Source organism: Phyllostomus hastatus, unplaced genomic scaffold (assembly GCF_019186645.2).
Source record: "Phyllostomus hastatus isolate PE091 unplaced genomic scaffold, TTU_PhHast_1.1 phas_scaffold_12, whole genome shotgun sequence".
Lineage (NCBI taxonomy): Eukaryota > Metazoa > Chordata > Mammalia > Chiroptera > Phyllostomidae > Phyllostomus > Phyllostomus hastatus.
Genome location: NW_025334007.1, coordinates 19,745,191 through 19,759,338, shown reverse-complemented (window position 1 = coordinate 19,759,338; position 14,148 = coordinate 19,745,191). Strand labels below are relative to the sequence as shown.

Below are 14,148 nucleotides of genomic sequence, written 5' to 3'. Positions count from 1 at the left end.
TGGTTATCAGAATGTAACTGGATGGTATATATATGGAATTTTGTGACACTGTATATGGATATACACAGAACACATTCCATGTATTTTGTATCTTCTGTATCATTTTATGGACACAGATAATGTTTCTGTGCATACGCGGATGCACATTTCCCAAGTTCCAAAGGATTCCAAACAATGCGATTCAGCTTCTACCCTCAGAAACTTGCTTCCTGAGCGGGGACAAAGCTCACTGAATCTTTATCTGACCCATGACCTTGAGATGGCTGGGAGCTGGCCTCCGCACCGCCAAGCGAGCACAGTGTGCTCCCAAACACTCCCCTGGGCCGCATTTCCGAGCCCGCCACAGAACCTGCTTCCGGAAACCCGTCTAATCTGATGGTCACATTTCAGAACACGTTGTCTTCTGCGTCGTTTCGAAACGCCCCGTGCACTCAGAGCCGGGGAGCCCCAGCAGAGACGTTTCACCAACTGCTGGCCCACGGCCTGGGAAGGATCTCCTCCCGTGGTCCTTCACCTTGAACCGGTCAGCTGTCCAGCTCCTCCTTGCAGTCCTCTGGCCCAAATGCAGGTCGCCACAGGAAGCTCTCTGCAAAGCCCGCGGAAAGCGCCTGGAACAGCCCAAGGTCATGAGAGGTGGGCTCCTCCGAGGACTTGAGTTTGCTGCTCGCTCTCTCTCTCTCTGCTCTCGGGGGCAGGAGACCCAGCCCCTGCTCCTGACCTTGGAGCAGCTCCAGGGCCGTCAGGAACACGCAAGGGGTCCCACTCCGGGGTTTGGAGGCAGATGCTGGTGGGTGGCTGAGGTCTCTGCCCCACGAGGTTGGCCGAACTCACACAGGGCCCCCTTCCAGGGATGTGGGCCTGCCCCCAGCAGGGTGGCTGGGTCCCCAGAGCAAACGTTCAGGGAAAAGGGGAGGCACCGTTGAATCCCCGTGACCTCGCTTGCTGTGGAAGTTCCCCAGCGCCACCCACAGCACCGCTGCGAGGTGACCCCAGTGTCCCACTCACCTCCGGGGCGGAGGAAAGAGGCTCCGCCTCCTTGCGGAGCGGCGAGGTTGCAAAGGAGCCGGTGGTGGCAGAGGAGAGCTCGCTCGAATCCAGCGGCCCCTGGCTTGCCCGTTCACAGGGTGGTCACCTACGACGCCTCCACTGCGCCCCCTCGAGGCGCATGCTTCAGACGGTTGTGGGAACAGCGAGAGAGGCGAGCAAGCGCCCAGAGCCCCCTCAGCGCCCACAGAGGACGGCCGCAGGAGGGGAAGGCTCGGCCACTATTTCGTTATCCTCCTGCCCAGCAGGAGGACTGGGCCGCTCAGTCTCGAGTCCGCCAGAAAACACACACAAGGCATCCCTCATCCCTCGTTCCACTGACTTTCCCTCTAGCGCACTTCACGGGCATCGCGATTTCTGTTTTTTGGTAAGTGGAAGGCAAGACCCCCCACCAGCAAAGAGATCATGACGCGCTTCGGGGCAATATTCCCTGCATTGCGGGGTCCACGACCAGGCCCCCGATGTCTCCTAGGCATTGCTGTACTAGTGTCTCAGAATGTGCCTCTAACGTCCCGCACAAAAAAAGAAGTTAACATGAGCTATGGCAGTGTGTTTACAAACCAGTACTTCCTTCCTCTCGCGGGCTGGCTCTGAAACAGCAGCGCAACGATTCTGGATCGGTTTTGTGCCTCGTGTGTTCATTATGTTTTTCCGAGTCAGCAGCATTCCAGGAAGAAAGACACACCGTCCAGGACGAGGAGATTCATTCTCGGAGGCGACCACACTAATGTGTGTGTGTTCTTGGTCGCAGAAATTAATTATTCTCAAGGTGACTGTGTTTTCCCTTGTAAGTTGGGACATTTCTCCCCGTAACCAGTGGAGGTCGCCTGCAAGAGGTTATCACCGCTGCGCTGCGGAATTTCCTTCCGCACGTGAGGCCAGTTCCCAGAGGGGAGTTGTGGGGCGGAGTGGGGGCCAGCGGGGGGTGGGGGAGGGGAGTGTGCAGGTAGAATCAAAACTGGAAACCCATGGATTGGGCGCGGGCTGCAAACCAAAGTGTCGCAGGTTCGATTCCCAGTCACAGTACATGCCTGGGTTACAGGCCACGGCCACGGCCTCCAGCAACCACACATTGACGTCTCTCTCTCTCTCTCTCTCTCTCTTTCTCCCTCCCTTTCCTCTCTAAAAATAAATCAACAAAATCTTTAAAAAAACAAAAACTGGAGCCCTGGCTGGCGTAGCTCAGTGGATGGAGCGTGGGCTGTGAACCAAAGTGTCGCAGGTTCGATTCCCAGTCAGGGCACATGCCTGGGTTGCAGGCCACGGCCCCCAGCAACTGCACATTGATGTTTCTCTCTCTCTCTCTCTCTCTCTCTCTCTCTCTCTCTCTCTCTCCCCCCCTCCCTTCCCTCTCTAAAAATAAATAAATAAAATCTTAAAAAAAAGAAACTGGAAACCCGTCTATGACTACGTGGAGAGTCACCCTGTGTTCGGTGGGAGCGTTCACGAGAGCGACGTGCACAGGAGCCCCGTGGGAATGTCCGTTTCCCGGCGTGCGATGACCCTCTCTGTCCCGCAGCACCAGCTCAGGCTGAGGACGCCGGCGGCTTTGTTTTCCCGGCTGTCTGTCCGCGGCAGACCCCGCGGAGAGCCAGCCAAGGCGGGGGGTCGGGGGAATCACAGTGTGTTCACTCCCGAGACGGGCCACTCGGCCCGTGGGTCTTGGGGGTTGTTCAGCCTACAACCGTTCTCCGCCCCCAGGTGTTCTCCCCGCCCCGGGCGCTCAGCTGCGCTGCCGGATGGCCCCATGGGTGGTGGCGGGGGAAGGGGACGTCAGACAGCCTCAGCCGGCGGGGGAAAACTTGGCGTGCGTGTTTGCAGCCCCCACCGCCACGCGCGGCGCACTCTCAAACCCCCGAGGTCTGCATCCGCTGGGAGTCAGTCCATTCCCGGGAGGGAAAGAGGGGGGGCGGGGCAGAATGAAGGGAAGGCGGGAAACCAAGCCAATGCATTGATTGGCACCGGATGGGCAGCCCGGAGGGTGGGGACCGCGCCCTGCAGCGAGACCCCGCCCACGTCTCCAGGCGCCACCTGATAGACACGAGAAGGAAAGCCTCGTGAATGAGTAAGGAATAAGGAACGAACCGGCGATCGCCGCTGCTGTGCGCCTGTTTTTATTGCTTGGCCGTTGGTCCGGAATCACTCCCGCGCTCACCAGCTGCGGACCAGGACGCGGTGGCGAAGGGCATGCGCATCCTATCCCCCCCAGCCCCGGCGCCTCACGGAGCTCAGACCTCTCAGCAGGATGCCACAGGTTCCACTGAACAGTGTTGGTGGACAGAGAGATCCAGTCTGCGGATATTTATTCCCCACCCACGGGCGACGTGTTGTTCTCAAGCTGTTGGGCGGGATTCGCTTTCAAGCTGGTTTCGGTGGAAAGACCCCGAGACTGCTGGAGCGAGGTCCGGTTTGAAACCCCGCTCGGGCACAGGAACTTTGTCAGCAGACGCTGCCTCGCGCCACGCCAGGAGCAGGCCTGCACGAGGTGCATGCATGACGCAGAGGACGAAGCTGTCGGATCCCGAGCCCGCAGCGGGGCGGTGCCCCGTGAAACGGGGGTGAGACATGATGGGGAACCCACCCAACCAGGAGGAGGAGCCTCTGCTGTGTGACTCAGAGTGGGTGTGGGTCAAGGGCACGCAGCACTGGCCGGTGGTGACGGAATCACAGCCTCGGTTGGTTACCCTGGGTTTGCGGGGGACAGCTGGAAAAACGGCAGGAGGTGCTGTAGCGGGGTGCCGAACGTGTCCCACGTGGTCACGTGTCAGCATATGAAAACCCCCACAAACCACACACTTGAGGTCTGTGTTCTTAATGCATGTATGATGCCACCCCCTGCTGGGGAAGTAAAGGGCGTGGATCTCGACAGAAAACTGTACTGGAACAATAATTAAAATAAAATTAGAAAAAAAAAAAGAAAAAAAAACCACATGTGCAAAAAAAAAAAAAAAGCGTGGATCTCTGTGAACTGATACAGTGTTTCCAGAATATCCTGTTCAGCCAAAAACAAAGGGCGGAGCCGTAGCCATAGGGTGCTATCCTTCGTGTCCGAAAGATGGGGATACAAGGTGACACTTACGGATTTGTTCTCGTGCGCAAAGGACACACGGGTCAGGGACGCATGCAGCTGGTCGGCTACAGGGAGGACCTGACCCCCCGCTACTGCCCCGGCCAAAAGCAAGGACCAAAGCAACACCCCTGTTCCCCGCCCTCCCTGGGATTACATCCGAATGGAGAAGACAGCGCAATAAAGAAAACACGCGTTGCGGTTTAAGGCCAGGGGAGTGCTAGAGGAATTCAAGGGAAGCACAGTCGGGTGGCGGGGGGCCGGGGGAGAGCAACCACAGCAAGGGCTCCCTGAGCTCCGGCGGTCGGGAAAGCTCTCCTCCGAGGACAGAGGTCAGCGTGCAAAGGCTGCGGCCTGGGCCGAGCGTGCGAGCCCGAGGCGCGGCGAGCACAGCACGCTGCGTGCTCTTGGAGAGCCGGGGATGGGCATCCCTGGGGGCCAGCAGGCCAGGGGGCGCCCTGGCCGCCGGATGCGCATGCACGTAGGTAGCATCTCTGGAAGAAGACTCAGGTGAAATTCTCGGGCAGGGCTGCACGGCAACTTGCAGAAACCCCAGGAAAGACAGCTTCCGGTCTTATCTCGGCAGTGCACAGAGTTCCGAAACCCCAAGGCAACCCCGAAGCAGCAGTGGGCGGGGCTGCGAACCTTGGCAGAGGGCGCAGTCTCTGGAGGCGAGGCGCGTGTTTTGTTTTGTTTTTTTCCTCACTACGTTTTTCTTGACGTTCACGTCTGACTCGGTCACGTGACTCTCAGACAACGCATCTCTGTGCAAAAGGCTCAGGGCCAGGCAGCATGCAAAAAAAAAAAAAAAATGTAGCTTTGTTTCTGGACAGGCCTAGGCCTTTGAAGTCCCTGCCGAAGCCCACAGATCTCCATCCGCACCTGGAAGGGGCCAAGGCCAAGGGGGCTGGAACCGAGCCCACCTCCCGGAGCATCCGAGCCTCCCTCAAAGCTGCTCTGGAGCCAAGGCCATTTTCCTGACGCCACCCCAAACGAGCACGAAGATGCCGGTGCATGAGATTTTTGCAGAGTGTGCAGGCTCAGGAATTGACAGACTGTGCGTTTACGTCAACTATGCAGAGCCGCGTGTGAGCAGCCGCAGGAGGCTGCTGCCTGCCTGCCAAAAATAGCAGCACGGAGCATCATCGCCAAACAAAGCTGGCACGGAACCCTGCCTTGCCTTGAAGAGGGCCTGGGGTTCCTGTGGTGGCAGCGACTCCTGGGACCCAAGAGGGGAGAGAATTCCTGCCCACACCGTGGGGATGGTCTCCCTCCCCGTGTTCATTCCAGCCCACGCCACACACTCACCCACGTGGGTCTTTGCCCACTGACACTGCAAGGTGCGTGCTCCAAATAATGTGTCTGCGTCTCACTCCATAAACACTGTCTTCCTGCTGGGGGCTGTTCTTCGCGACTGTTGTTTTCACTGACATTAAAGAATGAGATAAGCCCTGGCTGGCGTGGCTCAGTGGATTGAGCGCGGGCTGCAAACCAAAGCATCGCAGGTTCGATTCCCAGTCAGGGCACATGCCTGGGTTGCAGGCCATGACCCCCAGCAACCGCACATGGATGTTTCTCTCTCTCTCTCCCTCCCTTCCCTTCCCTCTCTGAAAATAAAATAAATAAATAAAATCTTAAAAAAAAAGAAAGAGATAGATTTCTTCTTCCACAGTTCTCCTGAGATGGTGTACACACACCGTCTTATGTGACATGAAAACTAATTGCCCATCAGCTCCGTTCCAATATTGAATCCAGTATCTCCATGAACAAAAAAAAATTAATAATACTAGTCAAACTCATTTGCTGAATGCCGATCAAGAACGCATTCCTTTTTTTTTTTTTAGTGTCCATCAAAGGTCACACACAGCAAACACTCATCCAGTCCAAGAGTTGCTCAGACCAGCTAGAATTTTTAAACATTGAACTGTAGTCCTGGCTGGTGTGGCTCAGTGTACTGAGTATTGCCTTGTGAATGGCAAGGTCGGAGGTTCGATTCCCCATCAGGGCACATGCCTGGGTTGAGGGCAGTTGGGGGCATGGGAGAGGCAACGATCGATGTATCTTTGTGCATTGATGTTTCTCTCCCTCGCTTCCCCTCTCTCTAAAAGTAAATAAATATATATATTAAAGATGTATAAATAATGTTGCTATAAACATTGTTAAGAATAAAAATAAAAACCAAGCTGTAAATCCGAACTCACTTGACATTTAATTGAACGACACGATATAAAATGTTCAGGCCCACAACTGTTCTGAAATATTTGAAATTAATTGCTTTTCCTAAGGTCGACAGAAACGGATGCATGCAATCAAAGAATGATAGCTGGAACAGAGCCGAAGACTTTGAAGATGCCTGTTCTGGGGAAACTAGAATTGACTTTGCATGCTGGCTGGGAAAAAACACTTTTGTGTGCAAACAGCACCCAAAGACATTTGTCTGATATGAACCTCAGAGATCTTTGCAGAGCTCTGTCCTGCGGTGCTGTTAAAAGCAAAGACCCAGCCCCCCACCCCCCACCCCCCCGCTGACAGAGACTTAGCTACAGACTTTAGTAATGCTCTAAGCACCGTGTGGAATTGTCTCTGGCCCTTACACACGATTGAAACCATGTAGATCCGTGAGGTGCTTCCTTGCCGTCAGCCCCAGGACTAGATGGTATCAGGTCGAGGGGAGGGTGAAGCCGCCGCACCTGGGGCTACGCGCTGCACACGGTGAAACGGTGGCAGGAGCAGAGGGCCTTGAGAACTGCTGCAGACACTCTTCTTGACAATCAGGGACTGTAAACTGCAACTGTATTCACGTTTGTGTCACTTTGTTTCTGCCCTGAGCGGCCTCCAGTGACAGCCTGTCCCATCTGAAACAGCAGGCCTCCTCCCCGTGGGAGGGGACAGGCCAGAAGTGTGTGTGTTCCTTCTTTGCCTGTCTGTCGATCTCAGGATCCAGAGACAAGTTCCAAGAACAGTAACATGTTGTAGTCCCGGCTGGTGTGGCTCAGTGGGTTGAGCACCAGCCTGCAAACCAGAAGGCTGCAGGTTTGATTCCCAGTCAGGGCACAGGCCCGGGAGACAGGCGTGCAAGAGGCAGCCAATTGATGTTTCTCTCCTTCCCACTCTCTAAAAATAGATAAATAAAATGTTTTTCATAAAAAGATACTGGAAAGTAAGGAAGTAGGCTTTTTTAAGATTTGATTTATTTATTTTTAGAGAGGGAAGGGAGGGAGAAAGAGAGAGAGAGAAACATCAATGTGCAGTTGCTGGGGGCCGTGGCCTGCAACCCAGGCATGTGCCCTGACTGGGAATCGAACCTGCCATGCTTTGGCTCACAGCCCGAGTTCAATCCACTGAGCTACACCAGCCAGGACAGGAAGTAGGCTTTAATAATTCATATTTAAATTTTGAAGTTCTAACCCATTTACCATAATTATTCTGTATCATCGCCATCATTCACGATATCCCAGGAACCAGGAGGCCTGCCTTCCATAGATTATAACCCTTCGTCCTCAGAGAACCTGGTGAAACCAGCATCGTGTTCTGTCTGTTAGCGACGGGCGAATGCAAACTGAGACACGGAGAGGTTGATTTCTGCCCACGGTCCCACAGTAAGTAATGGGGACGCACAACCTGTCGTGCTCGATTCCGAAATTCTGGCTTTTCGCGGACAGCTTATCTTGTTGCTCATCATCTTCGCCAAGAACGGGCCGCAAACCCCAGCCCACGGGCCAGCCCCGTGCTAGTCACAGAACGAAAGGCAGGCAGAAGCATGGGGGTTCTTCCTAGCACACAGCCTATCGGCCACAGCAGATTAACAAAAGGCTCGATTACCCCCACTCACGCTCTGTGCAGGCAGCAGAGGAGTTGAGCTCAGGCAGTGTTTGTCCTAATGCAGTCACTCGCTTTGCAAGGAGAAGAAGTTGCCATTCAAACTCTGAACATGAGAAGAACATGAGAATGCCCTGCATGTCTCAGGGCATTGCAAGACGCAACTCTGCCAGTGAGAACAAAAATTTTCGGTCACCACGTGTTGTGTCAGATGAAAACTGCTTTGCCCAACAGAGCCGGTCTTACATTCTGGAAATTAATGTTGGGGGGTGGGGCAGCGGGGTGGGGGGGGAGGGGTCAACCCAGGTCATAACATACACCTTGACGAGTGAGCTGTCTCTCTCCTCAATAAGATTCAAGGTGCAAGTAACAGGACAGAGGCAGTTCCGAGAAAGAAAGGAAAAAAACAAACAAACACAGAATCTTCTGTGCAGGATGGAAATGTACCGCGTGAAGACACTCTTACAAACAAGGAAACAAAAGATCAATGGAGCTATCGGATTAGGGCGGGTGCAGTCAGTTCTGGTACAAGAGGTATTGATCAGGGTTCCTGGCTGCAATCACCAGTATCTCTGGGTCACCTCCCCCACACCCCGCGCCCCCACCAAGGGCAGTGGGACATCACCCCGAGGTCAGGAGTCATCTTGGCTGCAGAAGCTAAGGCTGCATGGAGGCGGCTCCTGGGCGGGGAGGCGGTCCAGTTCCCTGTCTCATCATGGCCCACCCCTTCATCTCCATCACAGCGTCCGCGTCCTGGCCTGGACCACGGCGCCGCAGTCAAACAGGGGCCCTGACTCCACAGACGCTGCGCAGAAACGCGCCAGGGCCCTCCCACCCCGCGCACGCGCGCACAGCACGGGACGCACCACTCTCCTCGCTGGCCTGGCGCCCCTCCCTCTGGGGGCAGGCAGGACCGTGGTCCCGGGGGCCTCTGCGCGCCCTGCGCTGGGGTATGTCCATCCCGACCGTCAGCGCCGTGGCTGGAGGTGCCGGTCTCCCGGGACGCGCTCTCCCGCTCTGTGTGTGTGTGGGGGGGCGGGGGGGGCGGTGTTCACACTTCCCGGGCTCGTGTGCCTATGTTTAGCAGGAGTGCTGTAGTCGGGACGCATGTGTGCCCCTGCGGGGAACTGTGGCCGTTACTGGCTGCGAAGAGGAAACAGGAGAAGTGGGAGGAAACGGGATTCCTCCGGGCACGTCACAGAACGACCGGCGGCCCAGGAAAAGCATCCAGGTCCGATCCAGGGACATAGGGCGGGACTCCCGGGTCTCGGACCCTGTTCACGCAGGGAGTTCGGGGGCCTCGTTTCGGCCCCACAGAGACGCCGCCAGGCGGGGCGCGGTCACCCACCCCTGCAGGCGAGGGCACACGCGCCCCTCCACCTCGTCTCAAACCGCAGGAATCCCTCTCCTTCATGGGGTGCAGCTCACACTGCAGACGCGGTCCGCAGGACGCGGGCGAAATAGTTCCAGCGGCCGTGGGCTGCCCCGTTTGCGTCTCCCCACGGCAGACCTAACCCCGACCAGCCCACCCTCACATCCTCAAAGATTCCCCACGGCCCGCGGGTGAAAAGCTGATTCCTTAGTGCGGCCAAGGGGCTCAGCCCTCGGGACGTTTTGCAGGTAACCATGCCGCGCCCCAGAGCGAGGGCGAGGGCGAGGGCATGCTTACACACGCACGTGTCCAATATCACCGCCACGGACCCTAGAGCAGGCGCGCTTTCCCGGATGGAAGTCCCCCTTCCATCAGCCCCGTGGAGGAAGCGACCCAGGGACAAGGAGCAGCAGACGCGCCGGGTCGGAGGCCCGAAGCCGCCCCAGGGGTGCAGGCGGAGCCTGCAGTCGGCGAATGCGTTTGTTTGTTTACAAAAATGACCGCTTTTGACTTCCCAGGCCGTGTGCTTGCGGACCTCTTTCCAGCTGTTCGCACGTGCTGCGAGGGTTCGCGTCCCGGGAACTAAACGGTGCCGCCTCGGGACTCTTACCCACACGCGGCTGAGGCGCGACCGGAGCCGGCATCCCGGATGTCGGGGGGTCCACGGCCTCTCATCCCGTGTCTGACCCGGGACGCGGGCCTCAGGGCTCGGAGGTCCGCACCAGCGCTGATCTTCGTGGGCGGTGACAGCGGGGAGGAATTTCGGACACCGGCATTGCTTTTTTTTTTAATTCTTAAAACATGCTCTAATGCCCTGGCTGGCGTAGCTCAGTGGATTGAGCACGGGCTGCGAACCAAAGCGTCGCAGGTTCGATTCCCAGTCAGGGCACATGCCTGGGTTGCCGGCCACGGCCACCAGCAACCGCACATGGATGTTCCTCTCTCTCTCTCTTTCTCCCTCCCTTCCCTCTCTAAAAATAAATAAGTAAAATCCTTTAAAAAAAATTTTAAAGTGCCGATTTCATGCAGCATAGAGACTGTCACATCCATAACTTGGACATAAGGAGTCTGGGCCGCCGCCGTCACGCTGACTAGAAAAACGGAGCATGTGAACCAGTCGGGGGTCTGTGGGTGCAGGCAGCAAAAAGGGACCCAGGGGGCTGAGTGCTCCGGAATCTTTTCACAGAGTTCATTCCACAGCGGGAAACGGGCAGCCTTGTAAAATAGGGCCCTCTGCGCTTCTTCAACCCCCGGGAGGGTATTCGGGGAGAAATATAAACACAGCAAAGCAGAAAAGAAACTCGCCGCGCTTAAATGTATCTCTAATGAACATGCCCATTCAACACGATGCGTATAAACAAAGCCACGGCTTCAATCACAGCCAAGAGAAAAAAAAAAATCTCCACTCCGTGTTTCACCCGTCTGCAGCCGCTCAGCGCTGCTTTTAATAAAAATGAAACACGATGTGCTTCTGTGGGGAAATTATGATTTCCCCCCTAATAGGTTCTAATTCAGGCTATTTTTGGAGAGCCCAGTTGGGAAATGGCTCCCATATCTATAAAAAGCATGTGTATTTTGAGAAATAAAAGATGAGAAACAAGAAGGGAAAAGATACTTTAAAAAAAAAAATGCTGCAGCCTGTCTGGGTATGGCGTGAGCCAAGAATCCGATGTGCTGAGAAAATCATTGCCTCCTAGTGTTGCAGAAAAGTCCGAACCCAGATAAAAATAAGCCTCTGGCAAATGGAGCGTGGACGAGAATCCGTCCCAAGAAAACCTCATTAAAAATATATATTATCTCACTTGCACATCTTAGTTTGGCTACCTAAGAGACAGATGATCATTAAATTTTTTAAAGGAAATGTCCCAACGTTACTCCCTCTCTCCTTGTAGTTTTTTGTTACAGTGGTCAATGGAGGGTGGGGGGGGCTGGGGAGTGCCTCTTTGGTTTTATTTTGGGCAAAGTTGTTTTCCGTTAGCAAAACCATCAGTCCGTATTTCTAACTCAGCTGCTCAGGCCAGTTTCAATGAAGATGGAAAATCCAGCAGAAGCAACGAGAAAACAGAACACCTACAAGGATCCGTCTGGGCTGAGTTTTGCGAAGCTGGAGGGTTTCACAGCAGTCCTGGGGGGGGGCGGTAAACAGCTCCCCACAGCCCCAGTGGAGAGGCTGCGGAGTCCTGAACCTGGGCGTTGCACCCCAGCTAGGAAGAGCCTCCTTCTCCCGCCCGCCCCTGTGTTCTGTCCACACGAGAAGCACAGGGGTGCCATTCCAAGGATGACCGCAGGGAGGCGCCAGGCAACGCTTCGTGTCGTGGAGAAGCCTTCCCCCAGATGCTGAAGCCACTCTCACAAGGTCGGATGAGGGGCGTCCCCTGACACTCGGGAGCGGGCAGGTGGGCTGCCCCGCTCCGTTACACGACACCCACAGTCTCCTTCCAAGGCTGCCACCGCGGACAGGTGTTCAGGCAACCCGTGTGGGTTCTGAAACTGCATATAATGTAATTGCCAAGAAACATAAATCAAATGGAGACTCTGCTGAGCATGATTTAATTTTGACTACAAAAGAAAGCATAATAACTTAATTGAGTTGGGAGGGAGAGATAAATTTTTAAGTTGCCCAGCAAATATTTGCATTGGGGAAGGGTTAAAGTCCTGGTTTTTCTTCTGTCTATGCATGTAAGGGACTGGATATTCAGAGCTACATTAGAAACAAGTGTAAGCCCTGGATGGTATAGCTCAGTGGGTTGAGCACGGGCTGCGAATCAAAGCGTCGCAGGTTCGATTCCCAGTCAGGGCACATGCCTGGGTTGCAGGCCACGGCCCCCAGCAACTGCACATTGATGTTTCTCTCTCTCTCTCTCTCTCTTCCTCCCTCCCTTCCCTCTCTAAAAATAAATAAATAAAATCTTTTTTAAAAAAAGAAACAAGAAACAAGTCTATACTGAATATGCCAAACCCTGTGAATTGTTAAAAAAAAGAAATTATTTTTCTGTAGATAGAGAGTCCTATGAACCTGACTAGCTGTAACCGGGTACGTGCTTCCAATCTTGCTACATCGATGACGAGTTGAAAATCTTACGGTGTTAGCCCACCTCTCGCCCAGCTGCGTGCATCAAATTGTATTCATGGGATCAAATGTATCAGAGCTCACAGGTAACCGGAATAACTCAGGTCATGAAACTGTATGAGCACATCCAATATTCAGGAGACCTCTACCAAGAGCACAGTCTGGCATCAGCAACGAAATTTGAAAACAGAACTTGTTAAGAAGGGTCCCCCTCTACAGCAGGGAGGTTCCCAAGCACAGCAAAGCGCCTCCTGGAAAATGCCCTTTCTTATGCCGGACATTTTCATACCCACAGTCCCCACCTCTCGTTCCAAGGGCCACACTCTAATTCCACAAGGAAGATCTTGTTAAAAATAAGGAAGAATGCCCTGGCTGGCATAGCTCAGTGGACTGAGCTCGGGCTGCGAACCAAAGTGTCGCAGGTTCGATTCCCAGTCAGGGCACATGCCTGGGTTGCAGGCCATGGCCCCCAGCAACCGCACATGGACTTTTCTCTCTCTCTCTCTCTCTCTCTCTCTCTCTCTCTCTCTCTCTGTCTCCCTCCCCTTCCCTCTCTAAAAATACATAAATAAAATCTTTAAAAAAATAAGGAAGAAACCCCCGTCAGTGACTACCCTGCATGCTTGCGTTTGCAGGTGTTTTCATTTTTACTCTTTGCATCCAGGGAAAAGAAATGGCAAGCATTTGCTTTTCTGTCTGCCTTTTCGTTTCGTGCTTATTGCACCCTTTGTAGACCCGGAGAGCTCAGCTAAGCATCCCACGGTCCGACCGGCATTTCTGCTGTAACCCCAACAGCCACCGGGTCCTCCCCTCTCACGGTGGAGACACTGAGGCTCAGAGGGAGTGAGGAGGTGTGTCCAATGGGACGCCGATGCAGGGATTTGAGACTGTGCCCTGTGACACCGTAGCCGACACCCTTAGCCACCAGCCTTCATCCCCAGTCATTCCAAGGAAGAAGACCTGTCCCCCAAAGGCACCTGTCCTCAGTGGCTTTAACACAAGCTGAGGGTTTTTTTTAAAGAATTTTATATATATATATATATAAATAAATATATATATATTAGAGAGAGGGGAGGGAGAGAGAGAGAAACATCCATGTGCGATTGCTGGGAGTTATGGCCTGCAACCCAGGTATGTGCCCTGACTGGGAATCAAACCTGCAACACTTTGGTTTGCAGCCCGAGTCCATCCACTGAGCTACGCCAGCCAGGACAAGCTGTTTTATCAGCTGTCCCATCAGTCAGAACAGAGCGAAATTCCCAGGGAACTGGGAAGTCCCTGCACAGGTGTTTTATGTATTCTACGGAGCCCGTCGGACATTCCAGGAACCTCACGAGCCTGGCGGTGTCCCTGCCACCCAGGACACATCCACAGAGAAACACTTCAAGGGGTTTTCCCGACAGGCAACACTGTGATTGACAGCCCCGATGCTTGTCTGATCCAAGGGCTGCAAGACACTCCAAAAAGCAGCACCGTTCCTGCCACCAGGGACGAGGGTGGACGCAAGGGCAGGACACGGAGCAGCACCGTGACCGAGTGCGTCACCGTCCCAGCCCCGTGCGTCCCGGCGCCATGTGCTACTACATCGTCGTGCGCGTCCTTGCTGCGTCTTCCGGTGGCAGGCCCTCGGCGCCCGATTCAAATTCGGAGTCAGTCCCTGAACCGTGAGTTCATCTGTGGGGACAGACAGCAAACCGGTGGCGAGGGGACAAGGAGCAGTTTGCGCTTTGGAGAGGGAGCCTGCCTCCCTCCCTGGCGCGCGGAAGACCCGCCTAC

The 14,148-nt window shown here is 54.7% G+C and overlaps 1 long non-coding RNA gene across 1 annotated transcript in view; it reads right to left on the bottom strand.

Moving 5' to 3' along the window:
• LOC123829871 overlaps positions 1-14,148 on the bottom strand; it is a 35,860-nt gene that overhangs the window by 1,191 nt on the left and 20,521 nt on the right. The gene's annotated exons all lie outside the window — the stretch shown is intronic.